Below are 8,998 nucleotides of genomic sequence, written 5' to 3'. Positions count from 1 at the left end.
GAGGAGTTCTGCTCGGCGCAGTGGTAATCTTGTTGGCAGGCACGGATTTGTTCAGTTCTATTGGAATTTGTTAGACTGGTTTAAATAACTTTGTGGTTGAGAGGTGGGCACTTCAGTTTCAGGAAGCTGAGCTCAAAAGAAACAGCATGTGTAAGCCTCTGTACTCTGTATGCAGCTGGTGCATTTCAGCAGGTGTTTGAGCTGTTTATGTGCTTTGGGGGTAGTATGCAGATTTTGGAGGACTTAAGGGTTCTTAATGGTGACTTGTTGCTTACTGCATGCCTATGGTATGCATCTTAGTAAGTCATTCTAGCACTCCTCTTTCTCCCTTCTAAAAATAAATGACTAATATTAGAACAGTTAAGTGATTATTCTTACTAGTAGCAAACAAGTTCACAGTAGCAGTCACTTCTGAAGTTTTCAGCTGAAACATAAAAGCTTTTCTGGAGGTCATATTTTAGACAACATTTTTTTTAAAAAAAACTAAGTGGTAGACAGAACAGAAATGCTTAGTCAAGGAAAAGGGAGATGTGTGAAACTTCAGTGAAGCTGATTGGGTAATTGACTTACTTTCTGAAGTCTTCAGAAGGTTTAACTGCTGGTGTGTTGTAGCTAGTCACAGTTCCTAAAGTGTTAGTCACGAACTTTTATGTGTTGGCTTGTCACTTTGTAGGTTAATACTTCTTGAAGTTAAATTTCTTATTATTTTCTCTAGATAGTTTTGACTTTATGGTTCACTCTCTGGCTGAGATACTGATGTCTATGTGGTAGGAACTGAACCCTTTGGATGCCTGACATGTTTCAGAGCATTTTAGTGTAGTAGTGTAGCTTGTGCTTAAAGGCTTTTTAGTTGATGCAGCTTTTACCAGAGTACTTGATTAGGGATGCCATGGACTTCCCTTAAAAATTAAGCCTGAGGGGCGAGAATTGTGTGAGGCTGTAGACCTTGTGAGCATACAGTGGTTTAATCACTTGGAACAGATGTGAGGAAACTGTACTCATATTAAGACTTAAGTATTTTTACAAATACTATGTGGAGAATTAACAGTTATGAAACAGGAAGCTCATTTGAGAATTACTTGGAAGTCAGTGACTTGGTAGGGGGAGAGGAGGGTGTGTGACATGTGAGACAGGTTATCAACACTCTGAACAAGATACCCACATAACACGAAAGCAGGCTTACAGAGCTGTGTAGCCTCATGGCTTTCAGTGCAAGCTGTGAAGTCTGCTCAAGAAGCTGAGTAAGTAGTCTTTAAGCCATGCCAATTTGACTGCATGCTTGGCAGTACTTGAACAAGCTGACTTTAAACTAGCTGTGATGTGATTAGGGAACTAATAGCAATTGCAGCATAGCAATAGTTGTAGTTTCCCAGTACTGTGGTGAGGTAGTACTAGAGTTAATTTCTCTCACTGTCGTGACTTCCAGATCTGTTTTTTCTTTTTTTTTCTTAAACTTTGCTTCTACTACAGGAGATTTTTCTCCAGACTAGTCCTAGTCCTCTTTCTCTGGAAGCTCTGATTGATGGTGCTTACAAAGGTGATGTTGCCTGGGAGGGAGGAAGTGAGCAACTCCAACTTCTTTCATTTCTTAGTCTCACAGAAGGTATGGAGGTAGTGTTTGAAAGCTTCCTGTTTCCCCCTTTATGGAAAGAAAGGCATCCATAAAGAATAATTAGTACAGGAATCGGTTTTTTTTTTCGTGCCACTTAAAGTCAGTCTTCAGGTCATGTGACTTTTTAGAATGGGACAGATGCAATCTAAAGTGAAATTTACACATGGTAACTGTGCATTTGGTGTTTGCTTCCAGTAAGTTTAGGCAGGTCTTTTGTGTGTTTAAAACAGTTGTAAGCTTGCCTTCAAAGTATGTTTCAGTTTAAGCAGCTTTGATTTATTTTTTTTCCCCTCCACTGAAGAACCCAGATTATAAACTGTGTCTCAATTTTAAACTTTGGCTTTATAGAATTGAATCAGCTCTCTCTTGACCGGGGCATGATAATGGTCTGTGTGACTAGTAGTAGTGCTCTAGAGGAAAGCCATGGGGTGGTTGTCATACTTTACTTGCCAAATTATTTTTAAGTGCCTAGTGTCTTTTAATAACTGGATGTCTGCCCGGTATCACATAGTCTAAGGTATTGTTTTCTGACTGTTTTATGCCTAATGTAATTGTGGTTAATATCATGCCTGTAAAAAATTAATCCTTTGGTTTCTTACTAAATTTAACGTACGGTTGCGTCTAATAAGATTTGCTGCTGTAATTGCAAATGACGTTCCTTTGAGGAATGTCTAATTTGTGACTATTTCATCCTGTAATGAGGGAGCTAAATACTAGTACCTGTTCAGGTACATGGCATAACTCTTTCTGAGACCGGTCTAGCCATCTAGTCTTGTTTGACCTCAAATGATTAAACACAAAATCCCTTTGTAGTGATGACTTGTTGCTCCTCAGTTTATTCAGACATTTTATTTTCCACTTTTTCTGGTGAGAAGATGTAAGAAATTGCCAGAAAGACACTCTCTGAGGAGTTTATAAACTTCTCCTTCACATGCTTTTTGTTCCTTGACTTTTAAGGTTATCTTGAGATGTCTTCTATTGATAAAAGGTAAATATGCAAGTGTTTGTTAATAAAAAGATTTCTTATTCATAACATTTTAAAAGCTTTTTTCCACTTTATTTTATGAAATAGTAATAGATTATAAGTATGCACATAGTTGGCCTCCTAGTAATTATATGGGGGAGTTACCAACCTATGAAACTCACTAATTGGGAATGTATGATACTGTGCTAATTAATACCTCCTAGATAAGTATAGCTGAGGTAGCCATTGTATTCTGCTACTGGAATGGTGGATGTTTGAAGTCTCTGGTTAAGATGTGTTCCTTCAGAGTATGGAACTGAAAGAAAAAGTCTTTCAGTGTAACCAACAAGACTGATTTGTGTTGTAGTTACTACTTGTGCAGCTAAGGAGGTGCAGCATCAGAGGAGTGTAGGCTGTTTCCTTGATACTGACTTTCAAAAGAGGTGGTGAGAATGCCTGGCCAGCTGGAAACAGCTAAAAATGATGGAACTTTGGAGGGTAGGTAATAGACTAAAAGGTAAGAGCCAGTTGCTTCCATGAGGGAAAATCATGCTTCACATATGTCAGTGATTGGAGAGTGTCTGATCTGGAGAAGACCTTATCCTAAATAAGTATTCTTGGTTTAATTTTTCAAGTTTTATTCAATCTGGAGATTTTTACACAGGAACTTGTTATAGAATAAAATATAACTTTACGGAGTTAAGTCACATTGTGTTTTGTGCCAGAGTCGATTGCTTGTGGTATTCATCACTCATTCTCTTCACTGTAACCACAGTTGTATTAAACTATTAATGGCACAAGTGAAGGCACCTGAAGACTTTAGCAAGTACTTGAGTGAGTCTGGAGTAAGCTGATTCATAGCAAGTAAAATTGTTTGTAGATGAGAATTAGGCATGGAAACCGTAATGTAATGTGGACCTAGTATAGAATGAGGTAGATTACCCCTAAGATCTGAAGGGTTTTTTGGAGGTCTTCGGGCTTCTGTTAAAACAATTTTCTTTTACAGTGGTCAGACTATCCTGGAAGAAAAGGCAAAATGCAGCTGTGCCACTGCTCAAGTATGCTGCAAGTCTGCATTTGTAATGTGATGTGTGTTGCTGTTTCCCCTGATCCTGCTCCTACTCAGAGGATTATGCAAGTAGGAAATGACCTTGAAGGAGAAAGACCTTGGTGGAAGATAGTGAAATTATAAACAATCTGGAGAAGTAAAGACTTACATATTTTCATGTTATACCTAGTTATCATTTTTGTAGATTTTCATTTGGTAGCTGCAAAACAGTTGGCTCCTAACAAAATGTTTTTAGTAAAAGGTAGTTATACTGTGGAACCCTTTGCAGTTTAACTTTTAGGCACTTTTTTGTGCCTGTGAAGTCCCTTTGGCTCAGGAGATTGGTGAGCCAGAACTAACTGGAGGCTGAGAACATTCTGGTGAGAACTGAAATGATTCTTGTCTTACTCAAACTTTTCGCTATGCATCTAACACATGTATCTTACCTCTAGTGGCTTGTACCTGGTGGATTGGATCTGCCTGGCCTGTTAGGATTCATTTAACTCTGTTTGTCTGAATCACTGTGAAATCTTATGTGTAATGTTGAGATGAAGTTAGTGTTTAAGGCTTGCATCAGTGATTATCTTGAACTTGCTTTGAGATGTCTAAATAAAAGTGTAAATTTTTAGAAGCCTAAGATTTATACATGTGTTATTATCAGGTCTCACAAAACAGTGCTGATGTTGGTAGTTTCAATTTGCTTAACTGCTCACAGATGCAGTTCCACTAGCTTGTGGAGCTTCCTCAGTCTGAGTTCTTGCTGGACAAATTGCAGTTCCATCTCAGGAGATGTGGATAGGTCTCTTCAGCCCTTCTAAACCAAGTGCAGATTAAAAACTAGTTGAAAAATGTATGATGTGGCTATGACTTGTCTAATTTCTAGTGTTCTTGTTATGGTTTCTACTTGGCAGAGGCATACACATGTTTATAAATGGCAGTGAACCTTACTAACTCATATTGGTGAGGAAGTTACAGATAAAAGCACTTGTGAACAAGAGCTCTTCCTACTGTGTATTTTCTTGTTTCTTCCCCTTAGAACCAAAGGATGGTTTAAGGATTCAAGTTGTATTGAGTGTGCACACAGAGTGGAATTAGACTGCCTTAATTTAAGGCAAGCTTTTTAATAATCTTCCCCTTTAAAAGAAGCATTGTTTGAGAACAGTTCAAGATGTCTCTGACAACAAATGTTGATAAGATATTCTCTTATCACACATGTTCTCTCCAATAAAATAAATAAAATGTCAGTTTTATCCTGCCAATAATGTAGAATACAAACAAGTGATTACAATTGTTACTGTGAAGGATGCAGGTGGAAATGTTTTGTGTATTCTATAGATTTGAAATGAAACAATTGGAAGGAGCTGGTTAAAGAAAATACAGAGAAGAGTGATAATGAAAGCTACTGTGATATAAGTACTCAAATCAAAGTGTTACCACTATACATGATGTTGACTGCTTATTTTTTTTTACACCTCTGTCTGTGTCTGACTCTTCTGCATTGACAAGTCCCCAGGTCTGGGAAAGAACTATATGGCCGGTCTGTTGTGACAACTGAAGCAAGCAAGACTGGAGCTAGTCTGTGTTCTCTTTATTTCAGCTGATGAGGTTAACTACTCTTAGCAGTGGAGTAGCAGTGGCTGTGCATATGTAAAATGCTAGTAAGGCTAGAAGTTGATGTTGATACTCTGGTAGAAGGGTGTCATGGTTTAACCCTAGCCAGTGTTGAAGCATCATGCAACTGCTTGCTCACTGGTGGAATGAGGAGAGAATCAGAAGAGTAGAAGTGAGAAAAATCGTAGTTTGAGACAAAACCAGTTCAATAGGTAAAGCAAAGCTGCATGCAAGTAAAGCAAATCAAGGAATTAATTCCCCACTTCCCATGGGCAGGCAGGTGTTCAGCCATCCCTGGGAAAAGGCTCCATCACACACAATGGTGACTTGAAGACAAATGCTACCAGTCCAAGTAACCCCCATTCATCTTCCCCAGCTTTATATGCTGAGCATGATGTCCTATGGTATGGAATATGCTTTGGGTTAGTTGGGGTCAGCTGTCCTCACTGTCTCCTCACATTTTGTGTATTCCCAATGCACTTGCTGGTGTGAGGAGCGAGGTGGGAGGCAGAAGAGACCTTGATGCTGTGCAGACACTGCTCAACAGTAACGAAAATATCTCTCTATTGTCAACACTGTTTCCAACAAAAATTCAAAACATATCCTTGTACTAGGTACTGTGAAGAAAATAAGCTCAGACAAATAAAATCTAAGTTACTTTGATAACTAGTTTCATCAACTGCTGTGAGAAATGTAGATTGTTAGATGCAGATGGCGTTGTTTTGAAGATGTGCAATAAAACAAGAAAGGCTTTTAAAAAGATTCAAGTGTTAAATGCCAATAGAAAAGAATACTGACAGTATGATGATATTTCTGTATTGATTGTACCTTGTTTTGGCCAGAAACGTATTAATTTTAATAGACTCTTGTCATGGTTTAGCAAGGAACTGCTTTTGTTTGGTGACAGGAGGATGGGATTGCAGTGCAGACCCTGGTAAAGAGTTCTTGGACTTTCCCTCTGACTCTTGGGTTCAGGCCCACCTCCAGCTCAGCTGGGCCAATCTGATGCCTCTGGGATAACTATTTAAGGAAGGGAATTTGAGGTGCTGGGAAGGAGTTGTAGGAGAGGTACAAAATGGAGGTGACCACAGGGACCCCGCAGTCAGAGAAGGAGGAAGGAAGGAGTGTCGGACCAGAGGATGCTTCTGGAACCTGTGGCAAGAATGCAGACTGTGCCCTTGCAACCCATGGAGGGCAATGGCAGGACTGAGAGCCATCAGCAGCATCATGTGAGTGCACCTGGATGGGCAGGAGATTGTGTGAGTTGGCAGCAATGGCGTAAGGCCATGCTGGAGAGCCTGTGAGCTGCAGAGCAGACTTGCATGAGAGGAGAGGAGCTGTAACCCTTGGGATGAACATGTCAGAGCGGCCTATGCGGTGCTGCTGGGTGTATGAGGGACCCCACCTGCTGTGTGCAGAGACAAATGGCAGGAGTCATAGGGATCAGACTGACTGAAACTCCTATTCCCTGCCCCCGCCCCCCCCCCCCCCCCCACCCCAGCAGTTTAGCAGGGGAGGGGAAAAAGACATAGGTGTAAGGGCTCTGAGTCCAGGAAGAGGGGAGGGATGGGAAAAGGTGCTCTTCAAGGGTTGGTTGTGCTCTTCATCACTGTACCACTCTGTGTTGTTTTGTGTTTGTTTTGAGATTTTATGGTTATGTTTTAGTTGCTGGTGGATTAAATTGTTTTCTGTTTTCTTCCCCAAGCTAAGTAGCCTGGTCTGTTTTGTCCTGGACCATAAACAGCAATTAAGCCCTCTCTGCCCTTTGGCAATTCTCAGGTCTGTAGTACTTGAGTCTAATAGTGGTCTTTAGTCACTGGATGGGCCTAAACCACTACAACCCTAAATATTTGTCAGAGCTTCCAGGAAAAGTTGCTGATAAGAATCAGTCAGTGATAACTTTGAGGGTTTTTTAATTGGTGAACTTGATCACCATTGTGGCTTGGACAGATTACTAGCACAACTACCTTCCAGCATTCTTTCCATAGGGCTTGATGTGTAAGCCTTGTCCTTTTCTGTAGGCTCTGATGTTCGATGTTTATCTCTTGTGTTCCTTCCTTGCCCAACCACCTCATCAGTGTTACACAACAGACACACAGTTTAAAAAGTTGAAGGTGAACATAAGATTTGTTTAAACAGAACTTTAATCTTAGTTGTTACAAAAACCCCTCAGTTGTACACAAGAATCTTGGCAATGAGAGAAGATGCTACCTGGCAAGTATATTGAAACTCTTCAAGAACTGAGAGGCCTGCAAAGATTATAAGAAAGTACAGTGTCAGGGAAGACAAATTATGTACTTGTAATAGTGCTTTAAGCTCTTTTCATTGAATGACTTAGGAATAGTTAAATCAGTTGAAATGCTTATTTTTCTTATTGGTGATTCTGATGGTCTAGCATGTTTCTGGAGAGGCAACTTGTATGTACCTGTATCGGTAAAACATGAGCTTGCATGGGTACGGTCTGAAAACAGTGTTAAATTGCTAGTAGTGTTTCAGTCTTAGTGTTTGACAAGTTCTTGTCAAGGGACAGCAAAACCAACTTCCAAATTGTGGTATTGTTAAAGAAAATTGCACATAGACTCATAGGGAAGAGACCTTTAAAAGGTTGTGTAGTCCAGCATCCCTGCTGTGGGCATGGATGTCTTTGAGATCAGATTGCCTAGGGCTCTGTCCAGTCTTATCTTGAATGCTTCCAGGAATGAGGCATCTAACATCTCTCTGGTGAACCAGTTCCAGTGATTCATCACAGAATGTAAGGGTTTGGAAGGGACGTCTCAAGATATCTAGTCCAACTCCCCTGATCAAGCAAGTCTGCCTATAGCAGGTCACTCAAACGTGTACAGGTGGATTTTGAAAACCTCCAGAGAAGGAGACTCCACACCCTCCCTGGGCAGCCTGTGCCAGAGCTCCCTCACCCTCACAGTAAAGAAGTTTTTCCTTAAGTTGCACTGGAACTTTTTGTGTTCCAGCTTTTGTCCATAACCCCTAGGCCTATCACTGGACACTACAGAAAAAAGTGTTGCCCCATCCCCTTGACATGCATCTTTGAAGTACTTGTAAGTATTAATGAGGTCTCCTCTTAGTCTTCTCCAAGCTCAACAGCCTGAATTCCTGCAGCCTTTCCTCTCGAAGGTGGATGAATCTGTCCCATCTTTCTTATAAGCTCCTGTCACATGTACTCACCAGTATGTCTCATTTGGATTGAACAACTTTACTGCAGCTCTGTCAGACTAACTTAAAACCGTTGAAATGTTTTAAGTTGATCAGGGAAGCTTGGTTGCTGTGCTTAATGTTGCATTTGGTTTGATGTGATACCTGTCCTCATTCTTTGAATGTGACTCTGCATTTTATTCAGCCTTCACGTGAAAAGGATTTATGAAGTACCATGTCAGTTTGGTATCATTCAGAGATGATAGGGACAGGGAATGAGGAAAGAAACTGGTTGTTGCAACTTGCAGTCGACTGCAGAGTAGCTAGTTCAGAGGTTTTTTTGTTAGACTGCTTCTCAGAAGTGAGTGTTAATGTCTGAAGGCCATAAAATGTTCTTCAGCCATAAAATTGCCAATCTGTGCATTAGACTCATCTTCAGTATGTTAAAAATGTAACTGTTCTGTTAATACAAGACCTTGTTTTAAGTGGCAAAAGCTTCACCTAGGGAAGTGGAATCTGTAACAATATCTCTTTACTAACTTGATGTTGCAATAATGAAACATAACTTACAGCTAAATGACAATGAATAGTGATACTTAAAGTCTTTCTGTTT

The 8,998-nt window shown here is 40.2% G+C and overlaps 1 protein-coding gene across 3 annotated transcripts in view; it reads left to right on the top strand.

Moving 5' to 3' along the window:
* NAA16 (N-alpha-acetyltransferase 16, NatA auxiliary subunit) overlaps positions 1 to 8,998 on the top strand; it is a 72,913-nt gene that overhangs the window by 1,485 nt on the left and 62,430 nt on the right. The gene's annotated exons all lie outside the window — the stretch shown is intronic.

Source organism: Colius striatus, chromosome 1 (genome assembly GCF_028858725.1).
Source record: "Colius striatus isolate bColStr4 chromosome 1, bColStr4.1.hap1, whole genome shotgun sequence".
Taxonomy (NCBI): Eukaryota; Metazoa; Chordata; class Aves; order Coliiformes; family Coliidae; genus Colius; species Colius striatus.
This window is presented reverse-complemented; position numbering and strand designations above follow the sequence as displayed.